General features: G+C 45.1%; 1 protein-coding gene across 11 annotated transcripts in view; it reads left to right on the top strand.

Annotated features, from left to right (window-relative positions):
• The first annotated feature begins 2012 nt into the window (after window positions 1-2012).
• The window catches only part of LOC135902071 (uncharacterized), a 79074-nt gene continuing 65104 nt past the window's right edge, over window positions 2013-15982 (top strand). For all 11 annotated transcript variants that reach the window (XM_065431981.1, XM_065431980.1, XM_065431976.1 and 8 more), the window contains exons 1-2: window positions 2013-2583; window positions 6467-6542. The gene's annotated coding sequence lies outside the window, so the exon portion shown is untranslated. The remainder of the gene's footprint in view (window positions 2584-6466; window positions 6543-15982) is intronic.

Below are 15982 nucleotides of genomic sequence, written 5' to 3'. Positions count from 1 at the left end.
CGGCACTTCTTGCACCAGCAAAAATTGCCAACAGCCACGTCCGTCGTCAAACGAATACAATAAATCGTCAAAACGACTGCAGCGCCCGCATCTCCAGTGGCGGGATATTCGCCCCATATACGCAGCTTTGCATTAGTAATTCCGCACATTCCATCTCAGCTACAACTACAGGAAGACCACGGGTAGTGTGTACTCCGGAGGAAGAAGCGGCCTACCGCGAGTTTCGGCTACAGTTGGCTTGTGAACGGTCTCGTCGTCGTAGGGCCAACCCCGAGCTGCACGCCCGTGAAGCCTCTTAAACATGATCACCATGCGAAGCGCGCAAAAGCGAAAACGATGAGAAAGAATGGCGAAACAAAAGGTTTACAATATAGAATGCTTGCGAAGTTTGATTAAATGGTGTAGCGCTCGGCGTAACTAACACAGCTTCGCTATTCGACCATCTTGACGGACTAGAAGAGGCGTTATTCTTTTTTTTTTCGCGTGGCAACTAGTGGCGTCGCTCAAAAATGGGTATCATAACCACTTCTTTTTTCAATTCTTTATTACATTCTTTCTGCTATTCAGAATTTTTCATTCCTTCTATATGGCGATGCGATCAATTTTTAAAGAAATTCACACTGTTGATGACGGTCGCATAGTGAAGTCTTCTTTTGACACCGTGACCTCTTCACAGTCACAGTTTGGCACAGTGACCTCTTCTTTTTCTAAATCGTGCAAAGATGACTTCCCCTTGAATGCTACTACAACCGAAGTCATGACTTTCACATGCAAAGTATCAAGCATTTCTTCATCATATTCTGTAGATTTTGTACCACAGGTACAGGCTTTGTGAAATCAGAAATCTCGGTGTACTTTATTATAGAACGTTTATTATAGACATAGCTCGCACAAAACACCTTCCAATGCGCGGTAAGCGCTCTCTTGGCTCTGTTTGCTGACTATCGAGAAAATTCAGCTTTCCTACGCTATTCCGCAAGATGGGCATAAAAATATAACTTCCTCAACTGGACTACGCGCCGATCGTATGGATTTGCATTTCTCAATTCAACAGTCACATTATACGATGGGCCAAGAAAACGTTTCTAAGCATATATGATCATCGCTTTGCTGACACGTATAAAGTACTTTTTCTAGCACTCTTGGATTATTATCATTGTCCTTAATTCGCTGTCGACATAATCGCGCTGGCTTTCTCTTTTTTTTTCGAATGCCTTCATGGAATTCTCACCTGCCAAGAACTTATCCGTTGTATACAGGTGTTTTCCACATACCACGCAAGATCCCCACAGAACATTGCCCTTTCCGTTTTCCTGGCTGTCATCACCAATACTCAGCTATCCACAGAATACGGAATATTTAAAAATATTATTTTCATGATTTTGATATTTTTCATAACTGTGTCATCGCTCTTTTCCGAGCTTTGCCTCGTTGCGTCATAATTTCCCATGTTCATTACCTGCCCTTCTGCTCCTTTTTCTTTTGTATTAACCTCGCGCCTTGGCGTATGTACACTTAATTTCCCGATTGTTGGAGCAGTCTGAGAGGGTGCTCTTCAGCAGCAGCCCGACAGTCCAGCATAGACAGTAAGGCACGCTCGCCGAGTAGCCACCCTCAGTGGTGCCCTGGCATAGGGACGTCGACCCTGGGCAGATGGGGAAGAAGACCGTGAAGATGGCCGACCACATCTGGCACCGCTAATTTCTACCCAATGAGAGCAAATACAGTTTTTCCTCCTCCTCCTCCTCTTTTTATTCATTGTAATTCTTAGTGATATTTTCAGCTGTCTTTTTTATTTCATACATGTGCCAGAACTAAGACCTCTTGCGCTATTCCTAGATACAGTAAATGATTGGTTCAGTGATTGATTGAATATTTGATTGGCCGATTCTTATCTATTTATCTGGTTCGTATTCTTCACCGATCCGTTGGTGTGCGGCGGGCACGTGCCATATCTTTCAGCTTCATCATCATCAGCAGAAGCAGCACGGTGAGTCCCTGCCAATTTCCAGGGCTGACGTAGATCGCTTCAGCGCGAGGAAGTAGCTCGCGGTGTTGGCGAGAGAGCCACGATAGCACCGTCGCGGTCGGGCGTCCCTGCTGCTTTCCCGGTCTGCTCCTGATCCTGTCCCGGTCGTTTCTAGGCCTCACAGAGCCAGTAGCCACGCTGTGATGTTGCCTGGCCTCACCTTGAGCCGTTTGAACGGCGAAGCCCTGTTCCAGGTGCATAGATGTACCTTCTGGAGGGACTAAGGCAGGGGGTGGAGCTGTAATTGATCGAGGCCCACCAGTCTGATGCTTGCTGCCTTTTCAGGACGCCAGGCCGGCTGCTCTGGTGCGTAATGATTTGCCAATTTATCTTTTCTTGCACGGCGGTGTGGACAACGTTCCTGTGGCCCTGATATCTACTATTGAAGAATCAACGTTCATGAGAACTTTCAAAAAAGCTTCCGTAGGCGACACCACACAGCAATGTTGATCACTTAAGTGTGACAGTTGCGGCAAGGGAATATTATCGACTGTTTGCCAAACCAGGCCTGTATCTCTGACCTCCGGAAGCGGACAGCATTTGTCTCTCATCTGGTAAGTTGTTTTACCCTTTCACACCTGGTATGGGTTAAAAGAGTGGTTCGTGTGGTTGACTCGAGCCTTAACCTATCAAAGTTTGTAGAAATGTCTTACGGAGCTGCCTCTGTATCCTACTGCTCTCATACCTGTGGGAGAAAGAACTCCACGGAATGTGTCATTTTTACATTTGCGGGCACAACTCCTTCCCCTGAGACCACAGGTGTAGGTGCGTATGCGCGTGAACACTCACTTAGAGGCGGGAAAGGTGAAATTCGCGGTTTTCGCGCATCTTAGAAGCTGGGGAAAGCGCGCAGTGGGCATTCGAATTCCTCACTAGAGGCTACAATTTTGAGTTGACCAATAATGGGGCCGTACGGAATATGCCATCTCGGGTTATTTACTGCGGAAATGTGTAGTTTTGCATGCTACACACTAAAAATTATCGTTCCATTCATTCGGGTAGTTAGCTTTGTGTTAGTTTTACGGCTGTCTTCCAAATAGATGAGAATAATTTACCATAGCTAATGGATGGTTATGAGGCTAGATGTCTTTTGCAATCTCTATTGTATCATAGAAAAGAACAGGCTGCCGGTTTGAACTTCATATGATTTCCGGGGTTTGTTATGAATATATGTTGAGCACTTGCCTCGTTTAGAATCAGTGATCGTTAAACGAGAGGAGTTGCGAATCGGTAGTATAGTAAATGACAGGTAACTGAAAAAATTATTGCTGGCTGTGACACACCTATCTAGCAGTTCAAGGAATATCTCCCTATCACTGTACAATTTAGAAGCTTTTGTCGTTCTTTCAATTCAACTCCGTCAAGTGCAGCATTATTTCTGCTACAGCTGAAAGCGTATAGATTACAGCATCTGATGATGCTATTATCTATACGCTCACTGATATGATGCAATGGTTGGCTTGATGGGAAGCGAGCATGCGTGATCCTGATCTGCTGTGTACTTAAATAGGTGAAGCCTTCAGAATTAAACTTAGTTGCAAGTTAGCGCTTGTTCTATGCTTCTGTGTCAATCTTCTATCCCGTCTTGGAATGGCGCTTACCAGTATTCAGTTGTTAAACTTTACAGTGACATTGCCGACGCGAACACATTATCATTTTATTCGATGGGTATGCTATTTGCGGCTCTACGAGAGGAAACTATGCTTTCAATTGTAAAAGGCGCTTTATGTTGCGCTCTTAGACTTTACATTATATAATAGTTGTACATATTGCTCAGTTGACGTACATGTGCGATACACGTTTCATTGGCTTTCAAAACTATATTGAATTATTTCTTGCCAACAACATCCTTAAGGCATTTTTTGTCGTTTCAATATTTGTCCATGCAATAAGAAAATGTCGAAGTTTTCCTTTGAGGAATTGGGTTGCAAAACATTAGTTAGTGACTCTTTATTTGTGCGTTACTGATCTGATGGTTCTTGCTTAGATTGTTTCGTTACGCTAGGGCAGCGATGCCTATTACTGACTGTTCTGGCGCATGACATAAAACTGACGCCCACGTTCTGCGGCAGAGAAATGTTCGCAGTCCCCGCGATAGCAGAAGCAGCTGTGCAGAGGGCCGCGCGATGCCCGGTGTCCAGTCATTGCACGACTGAGCGCGCGCCTCAGCCCATGATGCATATCAGTTGCGCGGTAGCTGCGCCTTTACCGCGTGAAGCTTTGGCCTGTGTTGCAGGTTAGGTGGCATTCTGTTCACAAGACCCAGGACCCCCCAATTATACCTTCACATGACTCCCCTAAATGAACCCTTATTGTATAATTATACCCATTGGCTAGTTTCAAACTCCTAAATTGTTCACTGACCATTATTATATTCCCTAATGCGACATTTGAGCGCAGCTTTATTCCTGTTTTAATTTCGCGATGTCTTGGCTGGTGCGGACAATCTTTCTCGTGCGGCATGTTGCAAACGAAACGAAGTGTGGCGCGACAGTCTCGTCGATCCGTAGATCACGTAAGGCAGCGCGTTGGTGATACGTGGGCGCAAATAAGAGCAGTTGCCACAAGTAGACCTCTGCTCATGCAGCGCTTTATTTCTATACAGACGACGCTCACTTCTCTGGCGCCATCTTGTAACTATCATAGCTGCAACGCCCGTCTTGCACGGCACTACACATTTCTTCTTAAGCTTTCGCTATACCCTTCTCCGCTTTCCGCCTCATGCTTCCGTTGTGCTCTCCTTATCCGCTTCTCTCCTTGCACTCTCTTCGCTATCATCGTCTTTCATCTCTCGCCCCACTCCGCATTCTCTTTCACCCTTCTGAGCACAAGGTGGCGGGATTGAATCCCGCGCACGGCGGCCGCATTTCGATGGGGGCAAAATGCGAAAACACCCGTGTACTTAGATTTAGGTGCACCCCAGGTGGTCGAAGGTTCCGGAGTCCTCTTCTACGACGTGCCTCATAATCATAAAATGGTTTTGGCACGTAAAATCCCATTATTAAATTTGTTTACCCTTCTCTGTGTTGTTTCGCTCGGTTACAAAGGAGAACGCGGGCGCACGCCGCAGGAACGGGTGCTTAGGAGCTGTGCTCTAAAAAGTTACCTTCTCATTTCGCACTTCTCACAAAATTGAGTCCAAGTCTTCATGGTGTTTAGGCATTACAAAAAATATTATGCCTAGTTGGACTTGTTGCATGATTGTGCCAGTGGCAATTGGACTTTTAAGGTGAGACAAAAAACTTTGAAATTAAATTTCGTGACCTTGCTGACAGCTGCAGATGTGACGCTTCGCATTAAAAAGAATTCAGGCAGAAAGTCATCTCAGAGTTGTCTAAGTAAGCGTAAGCGTTCTCCCATACGCTAATGTCCACGCATGCCGGCGCCATTATCAATGCTATGAAACTTGATGCGACCAGTACAGACAACAGCGCTGCGGCGACTCGAACTGTTGAGGACGACGGCCACGCGGGCTCTATCTTGAAAATATTCTGCGGTGAGGATAGATTGGGCATAGTGCTGATAGCTTCGTGTGCGCTGTGGTCTCGCCACTTAGATCAGCCATACTCTGGCGGTGGCTGCGTATGGCACAGTGGCAGAGGCCCCATCTTGAAAGCGATCGGCGATGTGGACAGAGTGCGTAGTGCTGATAGATTCGTGAGCGCTCTGTTCTTGCTGGTTAGCTCGCGTGTAAGCGAAAGGCAGCTCGAAGGCCCATTTGCTAGCCTTCGCTGTCACCCTTTTTGCCTTACGTTATCGGCTGACGGGTTTCTTCTTCGGGTAGGAAGAGAAGTGCTTACGCATTTAAAATGCTAACTCAGCATCACTCAAGGCACGTTGTGTCCATGAGATCGATGCTCTTGTAGGGTGCTTCTAAAAACCGACTTTTCTAAGCACCCTAGTAGGCGACGGCGTAAGAGTGACCATGCCTTGGTGTAATTGCGAGGTATCCCTAATTAAGGCAGCCGCGCGATGTTGTAAGCAAGAGCAGTGCCTGCAGGTGTAGGAGATCGATGAGTAGTATGAATGTTCCTAGCTTCACCAACACTTCATTTAAGTGTAAATTATTACCTTTGTAATAATATCTGCACTTTCGCCTTATTCAGCGATGTGAAATAATGTATATGCTTAATATGTACTTTCTTTATTTACAAAGGATTTGCTGAGATAAATCAGCCTCTGCACGTTCATGAAACAGCGCAAGAGGTATTATACGACCTCAAACGAAATCTCACATGATGCTCACCATGTGGTAGCATTAAAGTGAACACCACACAATTCTAGCAATAAAGAAGACTTCCAGATTAGGATACACCATATAGGCAATTGTTCTTCTTGCTAGTAAATACAATCCTTCTAATGGATACAAATGGTGCATGCCTACTATAACCAATATATCCCACTTCCTAAGAGTAGCTATCTGTGTTCTCATTGCAGGTCACGGTGTGATAAAGCTTGGGGCAGGACGGACGTTGTCTCTCGCTGCATGAAGTGACGACGACCAGTCATTCACGTACGATCTCATCCGCTTGTAGCCGTAGCGGCTAATTTCAGCAGCTTGCCGAATTTGCGAAATAGATCAAACATACTTGTGATGAGAATTCAGCTCGCATAAGCAGCGATGAGAGGAGACGTAGCTTGTGGCATTCGTTTTTTTACCCTCATTTAAATTTGTTTCATGAAGGGGAAAGTTCATATCTAAGAAGATATTCTAGCTTTTTATTCTATTGTGCTGCGACCACCATTGCTTTTTTATCTAGGACTCAAGACTGTATATATTGCTGAAGAATAGCTAGCTATATGACCGCTGATAGTTTTCTATCCCGTTTTCGTTTTTTAATGTAGCGTTCTTTAGAACTACAAAGAAGTCATTTTGCAGGATTCACAGAAGCATAAATACTTTAAAAATGCGATTCATTCGTTACATAGTTTATGATTTCTAGAAATTAAGTTGTTCTCATTTTGACGGAAGGGATATGCAAAGGGTTATCATCTAAAATGAATATGCTGTGATGGAGAGACCACAGGTAAACACACTGCAAAATACGATCTACACTGCATTTTGTTCTTTATTGTTCTTCCTTATTCCTGCTTTGGGTACTGGAATCGCAAAGCGAAAACACAAAAAACCCTACACAGACATTTAAGGGCGGTGATGGAACACAGTTAGGCACAAGTTAAGCGGAAGACAGGGCGTTGGTAGAAACATAGTAGAATTTCGGACAATATATATCAGCATTGTGAACCGAATTTCTTAGCAAACAGTTTGTATACCTAGTGAATATTAAAGACCGACTCTGCCAGTGGCATTGCATTCGGATGAATGGAAGTACGTAAGGATGTTTCAGGCAGATTTTCTCAATGCAATGGCGATACTCATATAAGTTTTTGTAGGGTACATCGATGTTGACCCCTGAGTATGCCGTGATATTGCACATTTTTTGGACGAGAGGAAGCTCATTTTCTGTTTTGATAAACTTCCATTGCACTGCCCACCGATAGCATGTCAACAAATTTGACATGCGACTACTCACGCATATTACCCTCCGTAGTTGCATTCACCTTTTGCCTTTGCCGTGTACCGAATATAGGCACGTTGCCTCATTATTTGCCTGTCATGCTGTTGGCGATGTCTCATTAGATGTTCAAACCGATTTTTTGTTTATTTCTGTGCTTATTGGAAGTAACATACTCTGCTTCGCATTTTTCACTTCTTCATGACAGCTAGTGGTAAATCCACATGTAAATATGCAAAGATATTTACTCTCTTGCTCTAATGAAAAGAATACCCTGCGCAACGCATCTTTATTATTTTAATCCTAAGAAAAATTTCACAATTTTGTTTCACAAATCAATATCGCCTTGCCTTATAATACCTTGATTCTGCTGAAAATGCGTAAGACAACTACCTCATCAATCTGTGCGAATCGCATTTGCACATGTCGCGTGGGGTAATAATCTTAGTGAATGTCTACCTGTAGTCTCGGTGGTGTAGTTGATAGAATAAGTTTGTGGCATTACAGTCCGCACAAGGCCTGCGAGAGGGGTGGTATTTCAGAAAGTGCGTTCACTTCGTACGCTTGGCTAATATGTAAACGAAACTGCGCAGAAGAGTGTATTTTCGCGTCGGGCCCTGATTAAAGCAGTGAAGTGAAAACTGCGGGTCCAAGACGGAGTGTTCGAGTGGGAAGCTTAGCGCATCTGCGTATCGTTGCCTGGAATATATATATATATATATATATACAAAACAATAAATTACTATATTTATATGGTAATTTATTGCTTTGTGAAGCGGTTAAGAGCACATGTCGCCGAATCAGAAACATCGCTAGAGGTGACCCTGGATTGAAGATTTCAAAAGCAATAAGTGTTGCTGCTTCAACTCTCTGCCATGATCTCCTGAAACGCCACTTCCTGTTCATCCGCCTTCTTTTTTTATAATTTCGTGCGCAACGGGCAGAAAATAGCTTCTTGGCGTCGAGCCATTCATGCAACCACACAGCATTCGCACTCCGGGTACGATCAACAAATACAGTTGATCTATAAGTTTAGCCACAACCCAGCAGCATATCGCGCGAGATCTTCCATGAAAAAATCGCTAGAGTTTGACAGTCGTTTTCGATGGTTTTTTTAAGGTTCTCTTTGAATTGTTTCGCAGTACGCATATTGATGCAATGCTAATATGCTTGAACATGTTTCTAACTTTCAATATATTCTCCAATTTATAACTAAACAAAGACCATACAGCTCCACTTCTAAACACTGGAATTTCCTTCGTGTGGAACGTTTCTTGGTTCAGTAGCACTACATGGAGCCTTCTTGATCTGCGAAAGACTAGGTTCGAATGTGTACGCCTAGCACTGGTAATGCATTGAATATTCACACACGAAAGTTCCTCCTGGTTGAAATAAAAGTGACGTTTCTTTTTCACTAATTAAATCTGATCTTCAAACAAAGTTCAGGGATCCTGTAATATAAAAATAAACTGACCTTATAGCTAGGTGAAGTTTAAAGGCAAGACAAGAATAATTGGATGTTCTAACCCACAAAAGCCTCTCTGCGAAGCTGTACAAAGATGACATATGGGTAATGAAGCAAAAGCTGAAAACCGAGAATATTACCTCTAGTACGCTGTAAACACATTTTTGTTTGCATGTGTGTATTCATTATCATCATCATCAAACGTATTGCATCATTTTAAGCATATCTCACTTTTCAAACATCAAGGAATACTTGATAACATTGAAGCTACGAGTTCTGCCGCATTACTGAATATCACTGGCCAGTGCGAATCTCTACTTCTTAGAGCTCACAAACTCTGTAATACGCACAAGAGCGCCACACATTTCTTTGTGAAAACGGCCAGCACACCAAGCCTCATATTAAGTTAATTAGGTCTCCTTTGATGTACCGGTTCATCTATGGCGCTCCACTGTAATCTAAGCAATAATTTCGAACGTGTGCGCCAAAGTAATATAGCTTGCGGCAAGGGTAGGTACTTTGCAACCATACTTTCTACTTGTTCTTTGATTGTCTACCTGTTCTTAACAGATGCTGCTTTATGTATTGATAGTACGCAGTCTCCTGGAGTCTATTACAATGCTCAGCTGCCGCGCTTGGATGTTGAATTGTAGGGGAGCAGAACAGAATTGGGATGGTTACTTTCTTTGACGTCTTGCCACATGCCTTCTTTTAGGTAAGCGTTGAAGTATTAGCTTAGCTAAAGCCTACATGTAAATAAGCCGGGATCAGACCTCTTAACTTCTTCAACACAGACAACAATATTTAGACATAAAAAGATTTTAGAACTTCTTTAAATAGATTAATCCTTTTTATGACTATATTTTTGCAGGAATTCACAATATATTTGCTAGTCTGCATTAGGCGGCAACCGTTAAACTGTCGTCACACATTTATTTATTTATTTATTTATTTATTTATTTATTTATTTATTTATTTATTTATTTATTTACGTACTAGTATACTTATTATACCGTAAGGCCCTCCGTTGGAGGGTATTACACAGGGGGGATATGAAAAATTGTGGAAGGTAACGTGCAACAGGTGACAACGATGTACACGGTAAAAAAGAAACGCGGAAAACAATAAAGGCAACCACACTAAACGAAATGTAAGCACAACTTGCGTTAGATTCACTTTCTGTAATGTAGAACCATGCAATGGTTATACAATGCAAAACACTAAAGTTCAGTGCCCCTAAACAGTTCGTTTTAACAATAAGTAAATATAAAAAACGAAAAAAGAGAAATTAAAACAGGGAGAGCGATAAGAAGGGGACGAGCACAGTTGATGAACATTCAGCGCATAAGGTCTGATCGGAAAAGTTCTAAAATTGATTAAAGTCGAGTTCTGTTCCTTTATCAGATGGCAGCTTATTCCACTGGGTTGTATTGCGTAGTATGAAAAAATGAGCGTGTTGTGATGTGCGGCGAAAAAGCGAAAAACGTGTTTTACTTGGAAAGATGATCACGATGAAGAATTATAGAGGACTGGGCGTGAAAAAATCATGAAGGAACGGGCGGTGATAATGTTTTCGAAGGAGTAGTATTGGTGCTATTTTGCCGACGAACTGACAAATTCTCGAATTCAGCACGCTGTCTACACTGTGTGACACTGCTTGTTCCTGAATAGTCCGAAAAAATAGACCTCACAGCACGCGTTTGCAGATTCGATATCTTTAATAACATACTCTTCTTCTGGGTCCCGTAAGGCCTACGCATACTCAACCTTTGGTCGCATTATTGTAGTGTGTGCTAGATTCGTAAAGAGGGGTGAGTCATGTGTCAGACAACGTTTGATGAGGCTTAGACAGCGGTTAACAGATGCTAAAATGGTTTCAATGTGGCTTTTCCACGTAAGGTCGGTGCAAAGCAAGAGGTCTACGTATTAATAACTGGATACAAGCTCAACGTTAGTTTCGATTATTGCGTAGAACGTTTGGAGTGTAGTAGTTTCATTAGTAAAAGACATGAATTTAGTCTTTGAGGAATTTAGTGACATCGACCTATATTACCGCACCAAACACTTACAGAGTTAAGGTCTCTGTTTCAAGAGCCTATGCAACAATTAGAGAATAAATGTTACGGTGAATTCCGCAGTCATATGCGAAAAGTCTCAGTCTGAATGAAATGATGCCTGGCAAATGGTTAATGAAAATGCGAAGGATTAACGGCCCAAACACGCTGCCTGGCCACATGAAGGGCTAAAATTGTTTGTGATGGGAACTGCATCCTGCATAAGATAAGAAGTCGTTATCGTTATTCCATGCAATAACTAGCGGATGATTGTTATGCCTCGCTAGTTCAGTTCGAAGACAGTGGTGTGGAACACGGTCGAATGCCTTACCTTAATGAAGCAATATTTAGTCGATCTGAATACCAGCACCTATGGATGACTGCAGGTCAACAATAAAGCCAGCTATCTGCGTGTCGTGTGAATATCCCTTGCGGAATGCACGCCGATACATAAAAATTACGTTGTGCTCTTCGAAATATTTCAGTACCTGTGAATGTACGACCTGTTCTAATAATTTGCAGGTTGTACTTGTTAACGATATGGGTTTGTAGTTGAGTGGTGAAGTGGCAACTTGCTGCACTTGAAGACTGGAAAGACCTTGGCCATTCCTCATTCATTTGGAATGCTCGAGTTAGACAAGGAATGTGAAAGCATCGCGAAGAGTGCACGGGATAGTCGTTCAGCTGTGTTTTTAATATTTTGTGATTGAATCAATTTTGATCACACGTAGAGGATAATTTTAATCGGCTCGTCAAAGAAGAAAAATACCTTCTTCATCACTTACTATTTCAGACATGCCTACATCAGAAAGCACGCCTAATGTAGTACACGTAGTAATATCTTCATGACCAACACTGAGGAAAACGTGTCATTTTTTTGCGGACACATGAAGACCGAAACTATCTCGCCAACTATTTCGCTCTCTGAATATGCGAGGATAACATTGGATAAGAAACTGGATTTATTATGCTCCAGAACCTGTGAGGATTAGTGATAAGCATCAATGCCAAGTGATGAAGGAAAAAATGCCCACGTGTTGCTTTCAGCCGTGATTGGTACTGAGGATCGCATTTTCGTATCGTTTCCAAGATACAGACTGCCTGTTTTTTGTCAGCGTTTCGATAGAGACGCTTCTTCTTGTTATTGATACTTTTGAGTTGATTATTAAACCATGGTGTGTTGTTTATGCATTTTATAGTAATAAGTCGTATATACCTCTCAATTAGCCTACAAAACGTAACCCTGGAAACAACCAGTTTTCCTCAAGTATTCGTGACATGTGGTCCTCTAAAAATTGCTCTCTACACAATGATAACTCCGAAATGACACTTGCATAATTAGCTTTTTTTCTACCATGGCATGCACTTAGACGTTACTTCTTTTTATTTGGCGTTTGTGTCATTTGACCAGTGTACATGGTAGGCGCGGGCAAGCCACGGAGAAGAGTAATATGAGAACAGGAGGCGGGGCCATTAGTCAGAATGAAGTCGAGGATACTGGCTGACGTGGCTGAAGAGCGCGTGGGTTCTGTAATGAGTTCTGTGATGTTACATCAACCATCGTCAGTGGTTGATGTATTATGGAATGATTCCTTTATGCCTGGCTGCATCGATACGACATTGCTTACGTTTCTTTCTTTTTCTGCATGCAACTAGTGTCTATAATTATTTGATCATTGTACTTACCATTCGTAATGTGTTATTTATTTCTAATTCGTATTGCGTGAATGCGCTTGATGTTCTTTATTTTCCCCTTGTAATGTGTGGAAAGGTGCTGTGGGTATTGAACAAACAAACAAATAAATGTATGAATAAATAAATAAATAAATAAATAAAAAATGGCTGTGGCTTAGCTAAGGTTAAGCCCAGGATGCGAAGCATACTAGCCTTTATTTTAGTTGTTAAGCCACTGTTTAGCCTGGTGAACTGCTGTTGCTTGGCTATATTTGGTTCGGCTAGACGAAGAAACAACTCATGCGTTACTCTGCTTCGTCTTCAAGAGTGGAACGCGACAGCGTTCCAGTCGACCCGCCAAGGGGCGTAAGACAATGGGCTACGGCGCAGCGACTACGCGCCCGCTTTTTTTCCCTTTGGAACTGTGAAATTCCGCCACCTCTGGCCGCTCCTCGCAGCCAGTCCACCTGTGGCACCGAACCGAGCCATCGACGGCCCCCGGGATGCTCCCGGGGGCAAGACAGCGTCGCCTAAAGTGAGTCAGAGCGCTTTAGGCCTAGCCGCCTCATCGCGTGAACAGCGTTCCCGCCAAGGCGCAATAACGCCGCGCAAGAAAGAGCAGCTGCGGCAGCAGTTAGCTGTGGAGATCATGGCGACTACTCCTGCTGCTGAGTCGGTTACCGCCACCAACGAAGAGTCGATGGAAGACGAGGTAGGGGACCCGCGAACACAGGCGTCTCTGTGCAACGCTGCATCACCGGGCGCGTCTCCAGTGCTTGCCTCGTCAGGTGCTACTGTCCAGAAGCGTCCGTGTCTGTTGAATCCAGATGCTCTCCCGGAACGCCTGTCTAACAGCCCCCCTGCATCGTACAAAGTTGCCATCCGTCCAAAGGAAGGCTACAACATAGAAGACATCCCTACGACGACCCTTCAGAAAACGCTCGCTTCTTGCGTCACCGCGACGGGCTTCTCAGGCTACACGTATCACCGGGCCTCCGACACGGTGTCGGTGTGGGTGCCGTCCTTAGAGAAAGTGTGTGCCCTGTGCACATTGACAGCAATCACCCTTCCCAGTGGACGCGTCTTGCCCGTTCAAGCATACCTGCTCTCTGGCACGGACATCTCTCGCTACGTGGTAACAGGGGTCGATCCCGACGAACCGCCGGAAACTCTACGTGATACTTTGACTTGTGACACTCATCATGTGCTGCTAGCCCGCTACCTAGGACGTGGTCGCACATGCCTGATAACAGTTTCCGGGCCCGCTACCCCACCCAAACGGTTTATCTACAATGGGTGCGTCCTTCGACCTCGTCCATATGCCCAAGCGTAGTATACTGTTACCAGTGCCTACAACAAGGCCACATGCGTGCATCGTGCCCTAACCCGGCTCCGGTGCAGACAAATGAGCCAAACACCTCCCAAGCATTCCGATGTGGTCTATGCAAATCCAATGACCATTCAATAACGGATCGCGCTTGCCCAACGAAACGTAAGGCTCAGAAAAGTAAACGCGGCGTTCGCACTTTTCGCCCTACTCCACATACCCAGGACCTGTTGGTGTCTCCCAACCGCTTCGCTCCGCTAACAGAAGAGGATGAAGCCATCGAGGAAGACGACCCCTCATCATCTAAGGGGGTATCTACTCCTCAGGCAACTTACAGCGATGTTACTAGCCGGACTCGCCACAGGCATCGTGCGTCTTCAACGGCCCAGGAGGAACTTCAAAAGGAATTGGGTGACATCGATCGCAACATCGAAAAATTGCAAACGGAACTATCCAAACTCAACTCTCGCCGCAACCGCCTTGTCACTGCGAACACTTCGTCGACAACAAATAGGTCATCGGCGGCACAAACGCCTCATAAATGTCATTCACCAGTGCCGGCGTCAGGTATTGCGTCTGTGCGTGAACCTGCGCCTAAACTCGCCTCCGACCCGGCATCGCTTCTGCGTTATGTTGTGCAACAGTTACAGGCCCTAACTGCTACCCTTGCGGATCACTTACTATGATGGCTACCACAATGGCCTCCAACCCGCCTTCATATGTGATTCAGTGGAACTGTCGGGGTCTCGCTAACAAGGTTGGCGAGCTCCGAGAACGCATTCGCTTGGGCTCACTTCGAGCTTGGGCGTTCCTCCTGCAGGAGCAGAACTCTCTTCCTCGAATCTCGGAGTTTACTAGCTACGCAACACCTTCCATCCCAGATCGCCGTGCGTGCCTGTCGGGTGATAAACCAGGCAAAGCAGCTATATATGTTCGTACCTCCCTCGTTCAGACGGCTATACCTATGGTGACATGGTGCACTGCCTGGCAAGAGGTCGTGGCTGTAAAGGTGCAACTCTCTCAGTGTGCTGTTGTGCTTGTGTCGTGTTATGTGCGTCCTCACTCGGGACAGGCGCCCCGTCTTCGTCTAGGGTGGATCACCTGGCTTCGTCGGCATCATCCTGGCTGTCCTATTCTCATCGTCGGTGATTTCAATGCTCCTCACCGTGAGTGGGGGTACTATGTGTCTAGTGAACGTGGACGTCTCCTCCTTGATACTCTCACCCAGAACAACTTTAATCTCATTAATGACGTATCCATGCCTACACGACGTTGCACCCACCCACGAATGCCAGCGTATTCACCGGACCTGGCCTGGTGGTTGGGCCATCAGACAGTTTACCTGGCATCGGGAACCGGACTGCTGGGGGAGTGATCACCATCCCATTCGGCTCGGCTTAGCCCCTCAGAAAACTGACCGCCTCCGTCGCCAATGTAGGGTGATTGAATGGGACACGTTTCGTGCTTCGTTATCAAGGGACGCTCTTGCCCCTCTATGCGACCCCATCCCAATGTTACAATCGGCGGTCAAAACAGCCACTTTAACGTCATGGGTCGAGGAATCTCGTCCGGCGCCAGATCTTCGACTCCTGCAGCTTTGGGCACAGCGTCGCCAAGCGGAGGTTCAAGCCAGCCGACACCCAGATTCCGTGGAGGCTCAACTCCGCCACCGTCAGCTGACAGCTGCAGCTAGACGCCACGAACGCCGCCTCTCACGTCAACGCTGGTTGGCCTGGTGTTCTTCGCTAGGTCCAACCACCAGCGCCGCCTCAATTTGGAGAACGTTCCGAGCAATGGAAGTTGGTGGACGCTCTCCTGACCCAGGTTCCAGCGCGTGCCTCGCGTCTGGCAAGACCGCAGACGCCTTTACATTTGACATGGCGCAGGCATTATTTCCCGGTTATGATACGCGGCCAC

Source organism: Dermacentor albipictus, chromosome 4 (assembly GCF_038994185.2).
Source record: "Dermacentor albipictus isolate Rhodes 1998 colony chromosome 4, USDA_Dalb.pri_finalv2, whole genome shotgun sequence".
Lineage (NCBI taxonomy): Eukaryota > Metazoa > Arthropoda > Arachnida > Ixodida > Ixodidae > Dermacentor > Dermacentor albipictus.
This window is presented reverse-complemented; position numbering and strand designations above follow the sequence as displayed.